Below are 19,735 nucleotides of genomic sequence, written 5' to 3' on the forward strand. Positions count from 1 at the left end.
TTGTCAATGTGTAAAACACTGTTTAAGTTGCAATGCACTTGTGAAAGTGAGTCTATATCTCACTTCTATCTCAAGGACTTCTCCGATTGAATGAACTATCCTCTGGAACTAATTTGTCTGATTATTTTGACACCACATGAGTGCACAATAACAGAACCCAAATGTCCCTGTTAAAAACTGATCCATCTAAAGTCATTTGTAGTATGTGATGACATCTTTAAATACATGTCTTATATCTTTCTAAGATATTTCTGTCTCATTAGCATTTTTCTCTCACATAATCAGATGACTCTTACAGACTGTGGCACATCTGTGATCAGACTGAACAACAGTTGTGTTGTTTTCAAGCTGGAACCTGTTCCTGGTGAACAGTGCCCCTCGGGCCCCAACCACAGCCCGCATGATCTTCTTTCCTGGTGCCGCCTTTATAACTGAGGGTTCATGGTCTGCATCTTAATGTGAGGACATCTGAGCCACTCACAATTCCACAACTGCAATTTGGTCAATGGCCACCGTGCAGCTTTTGTACTGTGACCACAATGTGTAATGGGGTTGTGACTAGAAGTGTTTTCTTTATACGAAAATCCCTGCTGGGTAAACTTAGGTATTACACATTCGTTCCAGTGTAAACTGAGTAAACAGCATGTTGCAGGTGCTGTTCTGCATCATTTACAGTAGTTTATTCCAATGTAGCCTTGCCAGAAATATGAATGAAAGTTGCTTCAAACACTTTTTGACTATGTAAACTTACAGCCTTGGTAATGTCTCAGAAAAGAGACCCAATGTTTGGTTCATTATAACCTTACTACCACAGTGGTGCTTGTGCGGTGGCCTTGGTGCTGTGGATCAGGTTTTCCGCTTTTCCTGATAATGGATCCAAAACTTGTTTTTCTCATAAGGTTGACTACTGATCTTAACTACTCTTTTTTTTTTTTTTTAAAGGGTGGCCTTCAGATTTTGTTTTTTTAACCACTGCCAGCAGGGAGTAAATAAAACAGATTTGATATATAGCTGTGATTAAAGGTGATTTAGAGATTAAATAAACATTCGATTATTAATTAAACAGACAAGTAAAGATTACAAAATAAACTCTGATTATATTAAAGACCAAAACCTTATAGTTCTCTTTTATTCAGTATAAATTAGATCATATTTACTTATATATGAACTTTTAACATAATTTCAAAATCCAATTCCTCCAGCTATCACCAAAAGTCACTTCATTATCCTGATTAACAACATTTTTCTAACCTTTTCTGATAAATCTGGATTATTTAAATGATACAGCCTCAGCATTTTCAGCTGTTGAATCTAAATTAATAAAATGTCCTGGCTTATTTTCTGTGATATCTCCCTGAAGTACATTAAAATATTAAAATGAAAACGTAAATCCACTGTCATCCTTGTTCAGATGAGGAAATTAAAGGAAGCACTTTCCATTTGAACAGGTGAGTAGGAAACCTTCGAGTAGATCAAAAACTGGGGAAAAGCTCCCGCACGCAGTCCAACTTGCAATCGTAGATTTATTTTGCTGCAAAGTTTCAGTTCTAGACCTTCATCAATGAACCATTGATTGTTCAGATGAAGACAAGTTGTTCTAGGTTAACTCTCACTGCTTTCTTATGATTACTGTTGCTGTCTGTTCTCAACTATAAAGCAAAAGAGCCGGCTGTCTGTGAGCAGGGTGCCTTGTAATTCACAGTAAATGGCAAACAGGCAATAGAATAACACCAACTGTTTTGTGTCTTAATTTGCAAGACATATGTAAAGTTTTTCTTTGATAGATAAGATAATCCGTAGGAACACTAAGAGTTTGAGAGTTAAAGGATCAAAACCCATGTGACTATAAGCCCTGGCTCCGTATCAGTGAGTTCCCACAGGCCAAGGATCCTTCTGTTTGATCCACATTCACCTTGATGCAGTCTGGGACGACCGTCTCTGCTGGGCAGCCGGTGAGATGATGAACTGTTGAAGGAACTGAAAAACAACTACAGCCTTTAAACGGTGCTCATTTCTGAAATGCACATCACTGTCATACGAGACTTACGTTAAAGTGAATTAGAGATTTGTGATGGTGGTCCTGTAATTGAAATGGTCAGTATCTGCGTAGGCAGGAACTAGTAACAAGGATGTCTCCCAGTACAGAGCAAACCTCTGCCAAAAGCTGCCTTATGAAACCACAATTAAATTCCCTATCCAGACTTTTGTTTGGATCTGCACCTAATTGCACACACTGATAAATGTCTGTCCCCTAAACATGTTGGATTTATAATAATCAAGCTCTATTAATTATGCTTTGAGAAATCAAGGAAAAGGTTTCAACAACTTCCTATCTCAAAATGTTACTGAAAGTGATCCAGCCCCAGAACTTTATCCACACCGACATTTTAGACAATCTTCCCAGACCAATACAACATTTTACCATGGTAATCCATCCTCTAGTTTTTATCTAATCAATCTAAAAGAACAAACAAACAAACACTGACAAATATATAACTTCCTTGGCAGAGGTAAAGCAGCGGGTAGTCATGCCACCACAGCACTTTATACATTACTACAAGATTTCAATTACTCCACGCAGTCGAGTTCAAACAAGGAAAAATGTTGTCGAATCGCAGTTGAGTCAAAGCAAAGAAAACAAACCGCTCACAACGTCAGATCCCACCTAGTTAACGGCTTCTGTGTTTGTTGTTGAAGTTGTGTTATTAATATAATTGACTGGCTGCTTGTTAGCCAACCCGCAAGCTTCAACTTGTACCTCCACTAAATCAATAAGGATGAATTACCAAACAGGCCAAACTGTATCCGTGTGTACAGTGTTGTGACATCCTTTTGTTAAAGTAGGCACAGTAGCCGCATTAAAATTTTAGATTGCCCAAAGAGTGCCAACCATTCTAATTTCAGTTTGATTATGAAAGACATCAAAATAAAAATGTTTGAATTCACCACTATTTTATAAGCAACGACAGAAAAGGGATATGTATACAGTGGAGTCTGACACTTAGGCCCTATTGTGGGTTTTTTATTATCTTGTGTGTGTACCATTTTATCAGCTCTTTAACACCCTGATAATGTTTCCCCCAGTGAGGGTTTCGAGACCGAACTGGGAACCCTCGAGCTGTTTTTTTGTAACCTTGAGTTCTCACTTTCACAGATTTCCTGGTTTTTCTGGAGAGGAAGGTCTTCACTCTGAGCCTTGGCACTTTGCCTCTTTGTCTCTTTTCCTCGCCTCCTCTCCCACACATTCCCACCTTTTATCTCCAGGCTCTTTCAGCTCCAGGGAAAAGGGGGATTATTAAAGCTTCATATACATCTAACTTGAATCGGGAAAAAGTGGTGTGACAAGTGGCAGCAATTGTAAGTTTGAATTCTTGGGGAATATTTGTGCAGGTAAATTGCAGTGTGGAGCCTCCACGATGTAAACACAAACGGAACATTTTAATGTCGCTGCAAGGATATAGTATAATTTGCTTTGGATGTTAATTATAACACAATTTAATTGAGCACAAAAAAAACGTGCTAGATTAGGTGTGTGTTTTAACAGGCTTTAACAAGGCTACAATCATACAAGAGGAAAATGCAGGTGTTAAATGTTGCTGTCAGCATTCTTATCTGGGACATTTTTGTCTGGCAGCCATTCATGGCCTTCGCAGTTCTCGCTCCAACTGGGACTCAGTCCTTCAAGATGGAGGACAACAAAAAGGGAGTGACCTAACAAGAAGCTGAGAGCCGTGTTGGAGCCCACATTAGCATGTTTACCGTTTTTCTTATTAACATCAATTAACAAATAGAGTTTTTATGATAATTACATCGGGTCAGGGATAACGATTTGAGTACAATGGCAGCTTTCCGATGTCAGATACCTGTTTCAATTTGAATTAAACACACTCATCAATTCCCTGTTTGTTTTTCCTTGATATATTAAATAATTACGCTGCTTTGGCTGTAAGTAATGTTCTGCACTTGATTCTATTATAAGATGACATCAGTTTGTAATGCATCGTTATCTAGGAAATGTTCGATCTGGAGAAGGAAGACAAAAATGAATCAGTAAAAATGTAGCAACTATAACTATGTCTGTTATGCTGACTATAACTATTTTGACCCTTTGTGATGATCACCTGGGGATAATGGTTGGAGAGACTGTTTAGAAAAAAATGGTAGGGGTCTTGATTGCCTCAAGTCAAGTTCAACAAATCAAATGTTGTTGTTATGCTGAGTTCAATCGATCATAGTGAAATGATTGTGAGTAATATGGAGACGGTTGTTTCAATGTTAGATCTTTCAGTCAGATATAAGGCAAGAGGAGGCAAGCTGGTGACATGCATGAAAGTTTATCGTGGGCCGAAGTTTCACGGATGGGAAGTCTTACTGCCTCGATTTTATTTCTGCTTCCAAGTTAATGGTATCCGATCTAGACTAGCGGAGGTTATAATGTAACTATTATGTACAGAGCTATGGTGTTATACCCTGTCAATCAATCTTAAAAATCGAATTTAAAAATTATAATTTTATATATGTGCTTTTACTGGGCTTGTGTTGTAAACCAATTTTTTTTAGGTGACCTTATGAATCAGATGTTATACAATGGTATTCCAGTACTCTGTATTTAATCTTATCTGTAATTATAAATAATTATACACAGTATTTCATCATATGATGTGACTCTTTGCCTGATCATGTATCTCAGGGAACTAGGAAAGATCCATTTGACTGACTCCATAGTATTTGTTTGCTCAACCTCCAATTCATTGTATCATTTTATTTCAATATAATGTTTAATTGTAATATCTGCTCAGTTTTCATGTCAATATAACCTGGATATTGCACTGACATATAAAGTTAGGTTGGTTTACTTTGTTTTACTCAACTGTCAGTAAGAGATGAGTAGTTGGTATGTGTTGGAATGTAAGTGTATGCTACGTTTTTTAAGGTTTTGAAAGCAGTAGGCTGGTGACCGGCTGATCTATTCCCCCTGAAATGACACAGAGCCTCAAATTACGACTCTATTCTTTAAATCTCTTCCTTATAATCTACTATAACATTAATCATATCCCCATGGATGGCTTTTCATTCTTTACCTTAATTGCAGCCCATCCTGGTCAACCTTTGGGAGAGCAGAAAATGGAGCAGTAGTTTTAACTTTGCCACTTGTATGTACTTTCTTGGCCTATCAGGTGAAGGGGTTTGAGGCACAGAGCTAAAGGTATTTGTGGCTGCCAGAGCCAAGCTGCTCGGGACCTTCAGTCAGTTCACATCTGCTTCGAGTCAAAGCTCCACTATCCAACATCCACCTCTGAATTCAATTTGAAAACCCCTGAGTTTAGCCTGTTTTTGTAAATACCTCTCGAATGATTTCGATGGCCCGAGCACGGTCAGCCTTGGAGTGAAACGGTTCTCATGGACTATATGCCAACATGAGCAGTTTTGTCAATAACATGTTTTTTTTATTCTTTAAACCATTTGAAAGCAAAGTTAGATATTTTGGATCCTGTGATTATTTATATACTCTCTTTTAATTACTTTTTATCAAGTAATTTTGCCTGTTTGACTTTTCTGTCTTAGTGCATGAATGTGGAAAGGAATGTGAGCAAATAAAGTCTTAACACCTAAATATATTAAAAAAGGTCTATGTTGTACAGTCAAATATGGCATTAATTAGAAGTGGAATAGGAGCAGGTCTATTGTTTTTGTATTTTAACATGCTGTTTGATGTTTATGCTTAAAACAACCAAAGGTTATAGTCAGACGCTCTGTTGATAGGTTTTATGACAATGGGGAAACCACACTGCTGTTTGTTTGAAGGATTCCGGCCCTCTTGCTTTCACATTGATCGGAGGAACTTGGTAATTATGTGAGGTTTCTGTGGTGAGTGAATCACAGAGGGGTTGATTAACTTCAAATGAATAGTGTGGGTTTAGAAGGACTTCAGAGAGTCTTATTTAATCCAGTCTTCCTCCATTTAGTGTCTCGTCCTCTCACACATCTCACGAGGGTCTTAGCCTCACAGATGTGAAGCATTCAAATTAGGGTTTTTGATCTTGCATAATCATTTCACGATATACAAGTTATTTACTCAGGCTGAAATAGTTTCATTGGTTGAGAAGTCTTTATGCCTTTAGTTTCTTCAGCGAGACTGTATGACTTCTCCTCAGAAGGCCCCAGGTTTTTTGGCCGGAGCAGAATAAACACAGAGCCTTCCACAAAGCTGCAGTGACGCAATGAGTTAACAGGTTAGTTCAGAGGGGAAATTGATAGGGACTTTTGCATAAAAGTTGTATAAAAGTTGTCAGAAAATTTAGTGTAATACATATAACATACATGGCATCTATTGCAGAAAAGGGAAAGACCTGAATGAGGCACAGAGTTACTCTAGGATCCTGAAAAGACTCTTCTCACTTTCTGGCAGTTATCAGACTGAAGGCTTGTGGACTTCATTTTATGTTAGTTTAATTTTAGTTTTAAGACTGATAGAAGTTGCCTGAACTAGTGATCATGTATCTTCCACTGTATGTGACAATCTAGTTGATTATGTGGTTTCCCCACTATTTAGGCAGGCAGTTATTTCCATTCATTTTACAAGTTGGGGGAAATGAATTTGTTTAAGCCCATGTTAATGTCCTGGTGATGACTAAAGATGGATGACACATCTACACCTCCTCCCACAATCCAGAAATGAAGCCAAACATTTTGGATAGGAAGGCGGCCATCTTGTGTATTTGGAGCCAGACTTTTCACACCGTTTTTTGTTGCATCAAACCACTCAATTAAACCAAACTTACATGAGAAATTAACTCTTGAACCTAGATCAATGTGATAGGAACTACTTACCATGGCATGTTTTGGTTTGGTCCTCTAACATGGTTGAGGACTGATACTGCAGAGAACCCCCAGAGGGCGATCCAGAAACTTTGGATTCACTTATGGGGAGCTGTGATGTTGTCCATCCACAGTAGTCTACGCTGATGACCAAAAGAAATACATGAGTAGATTGCAGGATTGTGCCAACAACTTTCGCTGTCACACAAAAATGAATGAAAATGTTGTGGCTAAAACAAACTTGCGGTTTAAAAGTTTATTTCTACATTTAAGGGTGATCATTCAATATGTTTTTTTTACCTTAAAGTATAAATACTAAATGTGAAATAACTTTTTTGGATTTGGATTTGGATTTTTGGTTTAGAAAATGGTTTGGTTACATTAAAGAGTTATGACATCTCTTAGTGAAGAGTGATGGCCATGTTTGTGTGGATTTCATTCACCGTTTGTGAAAATAAACCTTACAGCGTAGAGTCCTCGCTCGGCTGCAGCACACTATGTTACAAAATGGGAGTTTAAATCTATGATCAAGTTGGAAAGGTTTGTTTTGGCAGTAGCAGCCAAAATCCTCTCTCTAACAGGCAGCTTCAGTCTAAGTTTTCTCCATTTGACAGACATGTAAACAGTGTCACCTCTGCAAACTTTGCTCAGGTTGCTCCATGACCTCATGGAACCTTGGTACTCAGTCAAAATAGGAAAAGTCATCAAAAGTAATTCTTATTATTTCTTTGGTGGAGCTGAGATCTCGAGCTGTATTCCATGTTTCAGTCCGTCTTACTTCGCCATTTTTAATGTATGATTGAAACCTATGTGTATTTTTAATCATTTAATTAATTTTGAATCCCATATTTAAACAATACATAAAATATGTACCTTGATTAAGATACATTTATCTTGTGCAAACAAGTTCACATGATCAAATTTAGTAAGTTAAACACAACATTTATTTCAGTGTTCAGAAAGAGGAGTTGTGGAAAACGTCCAACATGTCGTCCACAATCTTAAGCTTTCAGATTCTGTAGCATTAGTGCAGCTACTCCTCCCATAGCAACCTCTTCAGACTTAACTTACCAGCAACTCATCTACTCAAACAAAAAACTCTCCTCAATTAACTATTGCATGAGATATGAGTGAAGACTGAAAAAGTAATTAACTGAGCTCGCTGATGTTTATATTTGAACGACTTTTTTAGTCGCAGGCTTGGAACAAGTAATCCTCTTTCAACCTCAATTAACAATCTCTTCCAAGAGGATGCTTGGCTCCTCCGAGCATAAGTCAGAGTGACACTGAGAGAGCAACAATGAAACGGGTCACCGGCGCACTAAAAGAGGATCAAAGACAACTCCAAATATTCATACACACAACACAGTATGTGTGCACAACACAGAAGAACAGCACACATCCACTAATGACTAATGTAGATAGTATAGAATCCTAACTTTTTAATAAGTAAGACAGAAATAATTGAACGACAAACTGATGAAATCTGAGGTTTTCGTTCATTTGATTGAGATTTAGACCTTTCTCTAGACAGTCTCTGACAGGGTGTTAAGATTTTAAGATTTTGCAGTTTTGTCAGGGATATTTCCAATTTGTTTAATTCTGCAACATACAGACGAGTACAAACATACAAGCATAGTCATAATGTACTATATTGAAACTGTGGCTACTACAGAGCCCTTATCTCAGAATCAGTCAGTCTGATTACATGTGTCTGTATCATAGACTGTTTATAAAAATGAAAGACTTGACAGCTCACCAAAAGAGAAGCAAAAGCAACTTGATCGCCACCTGGTGGCTGGCTGTAATACAGTTCGTAAACCCTGCCTCCTCGATGTTGACATATGGGACATTGGCCAAGTCATAGATTGTATTAAATACGTCTCCGGCAATATGGTTTTAATTAGTTATTTTATGCGATAAACACTGTGTGAAAGGTCATGAATGACAGCTGAGACTGACTCACCTTTTGTTGAGTGCTTGTATCTGCAGACTCTTGCTCCAAATGCACAAAATGGCGGCATCCATATCAGGGATGTTTTATAAATGTGTTTTTACAGTCTTTTTTCAAAAAGTTTATTATATTTTTATATTAATAAAAGAAAAACACTTGTTACTTCACAAAAATGATGATTGCAAATGCAAACTTATCACTGCTTATTCCAGATTCAGACATCAAACTAAGTATTTGATATTAACGTGGTGGCACTCTAAACAACTCACCAACAAAAATTATATTGTGTTGATTTTGGTTATCTATTACCAATTCAAAATATTATTATTCATTATTAAAATTTTCACTAGCTAAAAGAAGAGGAGACCTTAAGTGTAGAAATCCCACTTTGTATCAATCTTTCTGTGGAGTTCTTCCAGCTGGGTCTTCATCGCACAGCTCTCGGTTGTGAGCCCCCCCCCCCCCCCAAAATTGTCTTGGCCCTTCGGAGACAACTCTTGAAACAGCTGAATGATAATAGTCCCAACAATAGCGCTCCAGTGAGAAAAAGGGGCGAAACCTGGGGCAGGGCTGAGTGAGCTGAAATCGGATTGGCTCCCGTCAGAAGTCTTACAACAAATAAAGTAGTCACTTGCTGAAAATACAAACAATAAATATGAAAAATACAAAAGTACACACTGTGCATGAACAAGGAACAATTCAGAAAATATATTCACAGATAATTGGGTTTGCTCAAAGCTATAGAGCTAACAGTAAATAAGGAAAGACTTAAATGCGCACCTTACTGAGTGAAGAACTGTTCATGGATGGTGGACATATATTTGGCCACTTTGTGTAAATTGTGGTCCCTTTATGGCACCTGATACAAACAATTGCTACACCCGCCACTGGTCAGTGGAAAACCAATCATACACTCCTGCTCAAAATCTTAAGACCAGTTGAAAAAATTTATTAATTTGCATTTTGCACTGTTGGATCTTAGGAAGGTTCTAAGTAGAGCTTTAAAATGCAAAAAGAAGAAATGGGAACAAGAGACCAAAAGTTGTGAGCAGGCAATTTATTGAAAACAACAATTTAACTGAAGTAGGCTGCTCATTAGCTGATCAAAAGTTTAAGACCACAGCCTTTAAAAGCCAAAATCTGTGCAAAAATTTGGATTCCATGTAATTTCCTGTCAAGTAATCACACTGTAAAGATCTCTTGATGGCAAAGGCAAAAAAGCTCACCGTCTTTGAACGTGGTAGGATTGTTGAACTGCATAAACAAGGCCTCTCACAACGTGCCATCGCTGCTGAGGTTGGACGCAGTAAGACAGTCATTTTGCATTTCTTAAAAGATCCTCAGGGTTATGGAACAAAAAAATCAAGCGGTAGACCAAAAAAAATCTCACCGGCGCTGAGCCGGAGGATCCGAATGGCTGTCCGTCAAGACACGGGACGATCCTCGTCCCAAATTAAGGCCATTACTGGTGCTGACTGCAGCCCAATAACCATCAGACGGCATCTGCGAAGGAAGGGCTTCAAAAACAAGAAACGTCTTCAAAGGCCACGTCTCCTTCAACGCCACAAAATTGCCCGTTTAGACTTTGCAAGGGAGCACCAAACATGGGACATTCAGGTGGAAGAAAGTTTTATTCTCTGACGAGAAAAAATTTAACCTTGATGGTCCTGATGGCTTCCAACGTTACTGGCATGACAAGGAGATGCCACCTGAGATGTTTTCTACGCGGTACAGTGGAGGGGGCGCCATCATGATCTGGGGTGCTTTTTCCTTCAATGGAACAATGGAGCTCCAGGTTGTGCAGGGGCGTCAAACAGCTCACAGGAGATGTTGCAGCGGGCATCCCTCATGACTGAGGGCCCTCGTCTGTGTGGTAACGACTGGGTTTTTCAGCAGGACAACGCTCCAATTCACAATGACCGTCTGACCAAGACTTTTTTCCAGGAGAATAACATCACTCTTTTGGACCATCCTGCGTGTTCCCCTGATCTTAATCCAATTGAGAACATTTGGGGATGGATGGCAAGGGAAGTTTACAAAAATGGACTTCAGTTCCTGACAGTGGATGCCCTTCGTGAACCACTTGGCGCCACATTCGCACTAGCCTTTTGGAAACACTTATGCAAGCATGCGAAAACGAATTTTTGAAGTGATCAACAATAATGGTGAAGTTTTTGACACTTTAATTTCTGTTTTAGGAGTTTTTTTTTTTTTTTTAGCTGTGGTCTTAAACTTTTGATCAGCTGATGAACAGCCTACTTCAGTTAAATTGTTGTTTTCAATAAATTGCCTGCTCACAACTTTTGGTCTCTTGTTCCCATTTCTTCTTTTTGCATTTTAATGCTCTACTTAGAACCTTCCTAAGATCCAACAGTGCAAAATGCAAATTCATGCAATTTTTTAACTGGTCTTAAGATTTTGATCAGGAGTGTATGTTATCTCAGTATGGTCAGTGTGGATTACCTGACTGTAGCAGGCAGCAGTTTCAGACACAAGTTTTCAATTGGATTCAATGGTGCAATGGACGACGCCTTTTTATTCCAATTTACTCTGTTAATATGTTGTTGTTTGAACTATAACAGTTTTACTGTGGGAGTTTTATTTTATAAATGTTGATTTCCTCTTTATTTATTTTTTGATAATTGATTTAATTTGACTGATAGGAGCACCGTAATTCCTATATTTTGATGGAAAAATCAATTTTTGAAGGAACGAAAAAGAAGTGTATTAGTGAATGTGAATTATCTATAAATTGTTTTGCAAATATGTCAAACAAAATTTGTTAGAATTTCGTTTAGCCCAAGTTGACACTGTAAACCCTGAAGGTCAGTTTAGTATCTCACACAAAAAAAGAAAAGTATCCAAAGTTCACATTTGACAGGATGGAACCAGCAAACCTTTGATGTTTTAAAGGATTAAACCTATCATTGGATTATCAAAATAGGCTCTGAATACTCGTCTTTCAACAAACTAATCAGGTACTTGGCAAATTGTTTAAGTTCTTCGATGTTCGTATTAGCCTTCAGGTGATGGGTGAATGTAAACAATAAATTGTCGATGCATTCTTTCATTAATACAAGCTCTTTGCATTAAATTCTCTTTTGTTGGATTTTCTTATGTGATTTCTTTTTTTCCATGACAGGAAGAAATATTCTTCAAGGAAACCAGATCCAGTTCATTCAAAATGTTCCATCTTTTCCCATGTTTCTCTGTTATCTGTGTTACGTGTAAACAATAAACTCACTGGACGTCATTAACATGAGGGGCGGGGGGGGGGGGGGTGTAATATCCCACAGACGCATTGGGCCCAGTGTAACTTTGGTGTGAAAATGTTGAGACGGCCCTCAAAGATACTTGAGAAACGAATGATAAAGGTGATCGTGACATAGACACCACAACATCTTGACTGTTTTTTTTTTCTTTCCCCAGGAGAAACTGTTTGGGAAGGATTCAGATTTTTTTAAAGAACTAAACACAATGATTGAAAAGCATCACAGTGGCGATCTGTACCCTGCACACACATAATAATGACATCGTTCACTGTGATACGGTCATGACGTCATTCTCCATATGATGATGAATGATTGGTTAATTTAAATCAGCAATAGATCATGTTTCTATGTTATTGTTCTTTTTCCTAACTTTTGTTAAGGGTTATGTATCTATGAGGCTAGTTGTGATGAGTGAATATGGGTTTTACGAATACAATTTGGTTGATTGATTATTGGTCACATTACATAACATTATTTTCTGACTTCATATTGACAATATTCTTTTCATATGGTCGTAAATACATTTCTCTATCACACATCATTCTTACACATTTTGGGTTCAGTATCTTGCCCAAGGACACTTTGGCATACGGAGGATACGGGGTTTGAACTGCTAACCTTCTGGTTAGAGGACAACCCGCTCTACCTTCTGAGTATTGTCTCAATTCCTACTGGATCCAGAGAAACCTAAAAAAATTAAATGTTTATATCATAAGACATCACATGATGTGGAATACGTTTCGGAGTAAGACAAGCTTACGGTTATTTGTGGGACTATATTTAGTTTTTCAGACCACATTTATGTAGAACTTGACTTTTGGCCGATCGCTCCGAACGTTCAACATCTGGAGATTCACAGAAAAGTGACATCGCCAACCGGTCTGGTGAAAATCTGTGAATGGGCTGTTGAGTTATTTTTGTACAAACAAAGTACTCTGCGTAAGTGGCTATATCAGCGTCCACGGTAACTAGGCAACATTCCAGAAACACAACAAATTAAAATGTGTTCATTCTATTAGAGGTTTTGAGATGAAATGAAAGTTCCAAGTTCTCCTCCTGCGTTACCTTCACCTCCATCTTGTTGTCAGCCTGGAGAGCCTTGTTGTGCATTTGCACAGAATTAAATCATGTTTTTGGCTCAGGGTTTGTTTGCGTGCAGCCCCCCACCCCTTAGCCCCACGTAGTACCAAAGAAACCAGATCAAAATCATTAGTCCCCAAGTTCAAAAGCTTTTCCTTTCCCCAATATCTCAAATTGATCCCATATGCAGGCCTGTGTACAGTATTTCTTATCGTTGGAACCAAACGACATCCCATGATTCTCGGGTTACTTGCGGTGATCGCGGTGGTTGGAGAGCTTCCTAACAACGGCATTAAAGTTCAAAGAAGTCGCAGGGAACAATCATGACCTGAGGTGTTGCTCATGTTAGAATCCTTTTCACTATTTAAATTAGTCTTTCAAGTGTCAGGAATAATAGCGCACAGCTTCATGTCACCAATTATGAGGAGCGCTTATGAGACGCAGTAAGAGGAGCTGTGACTGTGTTTGTTCAAGGTCAATCAGTCTCTCCAGAAGTTTATGATAGAAGTTTAACTAGAACTCCGGAGGCGTTGGAGGAGGTGAGGTGCTGCGTCGCTCCCTGTGCCGGAGCGACATCTGGGATGAGCTGTCACAGCCGTCTCATGGTTGTTAACTGACATTGGTCCCCCGCTGCAGCGCTTGTTGCTCTGCATATTTTCTTGTGTAATATCACATGATAATACAAAGAGATCTGATCGTTACGTATAAAAAATGTGTTGTTTGTTTGTGAGCAGGATTAAACTGGAAGGGTGTGGTATGGGTGACAGAAGAAGTCTCTTTTTTCCCCACTTTCTTTAACTTTGTGAGATAGGGGGCGTTTTCGGTGATTTCCCGGTAATGATGCAGTGATCAATGGCTTCTTCACTTGCAACTCGATGAACAATTATCGGATGCTTGACTGGTTTGCTCCTCAATTCATCTAAAGGAAAACACTAGACTGTCACTAAATAGATCTCATACCTCCAAGGCTCAATAGTCCCCTTAACATATATCGTCGAAATATAATGGATTTTTTTCATCAAGATTTCCACGTTATTGGAGATATTCATCAAAATGTCGAGAAACGCCCGAGCATACAATATCAAAGAAAGCTAAATCTTGGATCCACCCAGTTAATTGAATCAGCTCCAAGGGTTAATTTGGTCTTCTTTGGCCCAGATCCATCCTCCACCAAGTTTCAAGAAACTGGGTCAAGTAATTTTTGTGTAATCCTGATGACAAACAGACCAACAGAAATAAAAACAGGTGACGACATGACTGAGGAAGGGAATGCAGACATTTTAGCCCAAAACACTGTCCATTATGAAGGAGAAAATAAAAAAACAACAAAGCTGTCACTATAACATAACTAATTAAATCTTCCTTCATGTCTTTGGTCTGTTTAATAGAGATTGTTTATCTCTAATCTCTGAAGACAAAGAAGATCTTTGAGCCTGAGTGTGGCCGTTTCTTGAAAACTTGAAGGAATTAGTATGTAATGGCTTTATCTGTGTTCATAAGGAAACTGTGTGAGCGGACCTCATGGGCAGAGCACATCAAACAGTGGAGCTCTGCCACCACTCACTGGGCAAACTGAATAACAGCAGCAGACGCAGCCCGACAGAGGGAGACAGGAAATAACCCGATTTCACAGAAGATTTCTACATTGTTTGGTGGAAATTTCACCCACTTCTCTCATCTTCCATGACAGTCACTCACTATGATTTGAGATATGGCATCAAGTGTGGAGTCAGTGAACCAGATACACCCACAACTCGAGAGCGCGTGTTTAAAAACTTGTGATGTGAAATGTGCGACAGGCAGCAACTGTATGTCTGACACTTGCGGTCCCACCGATGTCACGCAGGTGTGGTTCTGACTTTATTTTGGAATCCGATCTGCAGTAACCCAGCTCAAGGGCTGGGTTGCCTGAGCGAAGGCCCCGTTTCTCCTGTGCAATCGAATTAGTCGAGAACAACAAATTGCACTGAGAATTGAGATGCATTGTTCTTAATGTGTGGTTAATGGGGAACTGTCAAAATATGTATTTCAAGGATCCTTTTACGCACTGAGAGTTCTTCATGTGGCTTCGAAACATGTGCTGAAGTCCCGCGCCAGACCGATGTTAATTTAAGAACGTTTCCAACGAACCTTGGAGGCCAGACCAAAGCCGGCTACAGTGTACAGCTCAGCATGACATTTGGACAACATTCACAATCTGCAAATCCATGAGAGCAACATGATACCGTTTTTGGCTGCGGCGCTGTAACGATGTCGGACACATAGATCTATTGATAGATTTGATGTTTTAAATTGGGATTTTAAAAGAAAAGATTCAATGTGAAGAATGCAGCTGGCTTATGTAACTGTACAAATGAGGGCCATAAAAACAAAGTGTGCACACACTGTGCAGATAAAACAGGACGGAGCGTTGCACTTATTTTTGTTGCAAACAAGCAAAACACAGGTGAAAGATATGTAATGCAGATGTGAAACAAAGCAGTAAAACTTCATTTCTGGAGCAAGGAGTGTAGGTGACTTCCATCATGTTTAACCAGTCAGGAATACATTAACCCGCTGAGTGAAGGCCACTGACATGAAGCTGTGAACTTTTAAAAACTCTGATGACAATGAAGCCTTATTTGGTGTCAGTGAATTAAAGTATTCAACACATGTCTTGGAAATGTCCACACAGGAAGAGGAAGTGCCAGTAGGACCAATACACGTCGTCTTTTAGAAGTCAGGTAGATAAAAAAGAACATTGATATGATAAACACTGAAGGGATCACACAGACAGTAGATCAGCCTGTTAAAGTGACACCTCATCCACCTTCATCTTTCATGTTGGGCCAGTGCACACCAGGGCCGGGTCTAGGCAGGGGCAAGAGGGGGCCTGGCCCCCTCAAATAAATGTTGTGCCCCCTCAAACTAAATAGGGTTAGGGTTAGGGTTAGGCACAATGCCCCCTCAAGATTTGTGGCTGCCCCCTCATACATGCCTGTCTAGACCCGGCCCTGGTGCACACAAATAAACACACAGGAGGCCCCCGGGGTCACAGGTTGTGTTTTATTGGGCTGCTTTCTTCCGCCCTGCAAGTCGATCGAGTCAGAGTCTGAGTTTATCTGTTAGATATAGAGGAAGTGTGGTCGAACATGTCAGGAGAGAAAATACATTTTAATCCAGGCTGAACAACAAACACCTGAACAGTGAACAGATGTGAAGGCCTCACAGATAGTCCTCCCTTTTGTCTGGTTGAAACTGATTGTGACAAATTTACAATACGTGTGTTTGCTTTTACACAAAAAGACAGTGAAGACATGCATTTTTATTTTTGCTTGTTCAAATCTGAGGCAACATAACATGGTGTATGAAACTCAAAGCCCTAACATATTTTTACCTCTGGAGACATTTGGAAATCTGAAAAAGAACAATATGCATCACGTTTTACTGAGGTACAGTATTTGTTGACTGATCAAACATCAGGTTCAGGGGGTTTCTTGTCAAAAAACATACCAACATACTGGATTAGCATCAAAGTGAAGTACATCGATTTGCTCTCACATAAAAAAAACTGTCAAAACATGCACTTTTATTTTACTGTATTTATTGTGTATGACACTCAAAGCTCACATCTATGATGCATCATTCTTCTGAGGGCATTACACATATGATGCAAACCTGGAAATAACAATAAATGGAAGGTTTGGCTGAGAAATAATATTTTACATTGGGTTCAGACTTTATTGTAAATAAACATATTGACATAAGCATCTCTGTGAGGACTTTATTGATTAATGGAGTACAGATATTTAGAGTCTTAAGGAATAAAATAGTCTATATGACCATAATAATATATGCCAAATAAATGTTTTTGTTTAATATACGAAAGGTTTTGGAATTGTTCGATTATTTTAGATTAATAGATGATACAGTAATCAAGCTTTTACTGTTACCACCCTGCGCTCTTTGTCTGCTTGTCTGTAAAACATCTCTAGCCTCTGTGTGTGTTCAGGTTCCTCGGTTGTGTTGATCATCCCCTGGAGTTGTCGCTCGCTCCGTGCAGTAACCCAGGATGACCTCGACTTGTAGACAAGTGACACCTCACTTGGGGTATTTGACAAACTGACACTCACTGAAACAGAGTGTCAAACTCAGCTTGTCAAATACACTAAGTGGGGGGCCTGATCTCGCGTTGCACCGACGGTGGCTCTGCAGAATAAATGGGAAAAAAACACCTCTACCACACAAACCAAACCACAAGACCTGATACACAAAGATGCAATCTCTTTACAGAAAGAGAAAAGAGATGCCAGTCTGTTACCTGTCGCTGCTGAGGCAGAGGAGTCCGAGTGCTGCGCTCGTCGCTCCCCTCACTGTAGTTCACTGCGATGACACTGTCTGCACAAGACAACTCGTTTGACCATTGAGCCTCGGCGGCACAAAGAGGAAGTCAAAACAAGGAAGATAAGTGCAAAGCTAGCTCTCAGGAAATATGTGGAAATAAAGTGTCAACATGTCATGGTTGTGAAATGCCGTTGAAGGCTCTCGTGGCTCACAGCTTTGGAGATAATGGTTTGCTGAGATGAGTTTGTCAGTTATGCTCGACTTCCTCGGCTTCCTTTTATCTTACTCTTCAAAATGATGTGCTTATGGAGCTTCATGCACAGTTTCATGACACTGCAAATCAGCGAAGTAGCAATTCATTGACGACAAATTCAAATCTGTCGTGCAAAGTGATAATTAAAATAGAAGATTTCATCCCAGTACAACCAGAATCAGCTTTATTGGCCCAGTATGTGAGCACATACAGGGACTTTGACTCCAGTTCAGCTTTGCTCTGAATGTACTTATAGTCAACAAAATACAGTGAACATTAAGTTAGGAGTAGCAGCAAAATAAACAATAGACAACATTTATTAAGAATGATGGATGAAGAATAGTCTTAAAAATAAACAATGGACGATACAAAGAGTGATGAATGGAGAATGAAAACGCCATGACCCAGCTTATCTGTATGTTTACACTGTACAAGTGGTGCAATGAAAAAGTAGTGCAAAGAAATAACAAAAAGATTAATTAGTACCCTGGGCTGTTTATTCTACACTGATAATATTTTCTTCTCTGGTTTTGGACCATGTCTCCTCCTGCTCTGTTAACCGTCACCGTTCCTGTTCCAAGGCCGAGCTTCGGTGAGTGGTGGTCTGTCCACCACTATACTCCCCCCCCCCCGTGAAGGAGAGCCACGAGGAGACAGGCCAAGAAAAGCAAGATCCCTACTGTTTTTCCGACTTCCTGTCAGACAACACAACCACTCCATCCCTACAAACGATTTCATAACTTCACGATTAACGTACAGTCAAAGTTATTATCATCACTTTTTTTATTGCCATGTTATTTTACATCCTCATCATTTTAAAAAGCCAGAACGCACTCCGCTCAGTAACTTCCTCATGTCTCAGTGGACTCACTCGCCTGACTTCCCTCTACAGATACAGCTGTACTGTATGTAGAGCACCCACCCTGAATGTACTGTACACTCAGTGTTCAGAGTGGACTGCAGTGGGAGAGGAGTGTGGGAGGCTGAGCTGTATCTGTGTGTGCCAGGCTAATTAAATATGTTCTGCAGATCAGTTTTCTCAGGGAACATGTGGACCGTGATGAACTCAGACAGCTGGGAAAGGTCAAAGAGGGTCGAAGGCCCAAACTGAGCTTGATTATTGGATAACAAGTCCCCCCACATATCTATGAGTACAGTGTGCATGTTCTTTACTTCACATGAAATGCACGCTGCTCTGGACGTGAGCTAAACGCTAACATCCCATCACTAATGCAGAAGACATGCAGATGCACAAGTACACGTCGTCTGCATCTGTGAAGTTAAGTGAATGTTCCTCGAGGGTGAACACTACACAACCTCTACACCAGAGGTTTGTGGAGCAGCCTTCAGAGGAGGTTCACTGTCATTCTTTCAAATGGTTTGACATTCAGCTCCACCAGCAAGGTCACTTTTCATCTGCATTTGTTTGCGTGTTTGTTTGAAAGCAAGACAATGGAGGAAAAAAACTAAAGGATTGATTATCTCACAACTTGGTGGAAGGATGTGGTATGAGTCAGGGAAAGATCTATACGACGTGGGTGCAGATCCAGATCACGCAGCAGAACCAGGATATTTCACTTTCTTTAACCTTTATAAGATAAGGCATTATTTTTGACATTTTCACTAATTTCACTAGGAATAATAAATGGAAATTTGTGCAATTAGGTGCCGCTTGATTGAATTTAAGGGGACTTTAGGGCCTTGGTTGATGTATGGTGGAGTATCATTCTCATTTATTTATTTGTTTGTCAACAGGATTATGCAAAAAACACAGAATGGATTTTTACATAACTGAATTAAAGGATGGGACATGTGCGGATCCGGATTCAGGATTTTCTTTCACTATCTTAAACATTGTGAGATCGGATGTTTTTCAAAATTTCTCCAAAAAATGATTAATGGATATTGCTGAAGAACATGAACCATGATTAGAGGACTGCTATCCAGTGAGAGCAATTTAGTGCAGATCCCCCAAATAACTCCCCTATGTGATTTCATAAGGGAGTGTTGCTTTGGCAGAGGCAATTCTAAAGC

The 19,735-nt window shown here is 39.4% G+C and overlaps 1 long non-coding RNA gene across 1 annotated transcript; it reads right to left on the reverse strand.

Annotated features, from left to right (window-relative positions):
* Positions 1-16,691: 16,691 nt before the first annotated feature.
* On the reverse strand, positions 16,692-17,497 carry LOC128457047 (uncharacterized). The gene is made up of 2 exons (XR_008341898.1): positions 17,426-17,497; positions 16,692-17,313 (listed from the first exon to the last, which is right to left on the reverse strand). It is a non-coding gene; the product is annotated as an uncharacterized LOC128457047 (long non-coding RNA).
* Between the last annotated feature and the right edge of the window lie 2,238 nt (positions 17,498-19,735).

Source organism: Pleuronectes platessa, chromosome 15, assembly GCF_947347685.1.
Source record: "Pleuronectes platessa chromosome 15, fPlePla1.1, whole genome shotgun sequence".
Taxonomy (NCBI): domain Eukaryota; kingdom Metazoa; phylum Chordata; class Actinopteri; order Pleuronectiformes; family Pleuronectidae; genus Pleuronectes; species Pleuronectes platessa.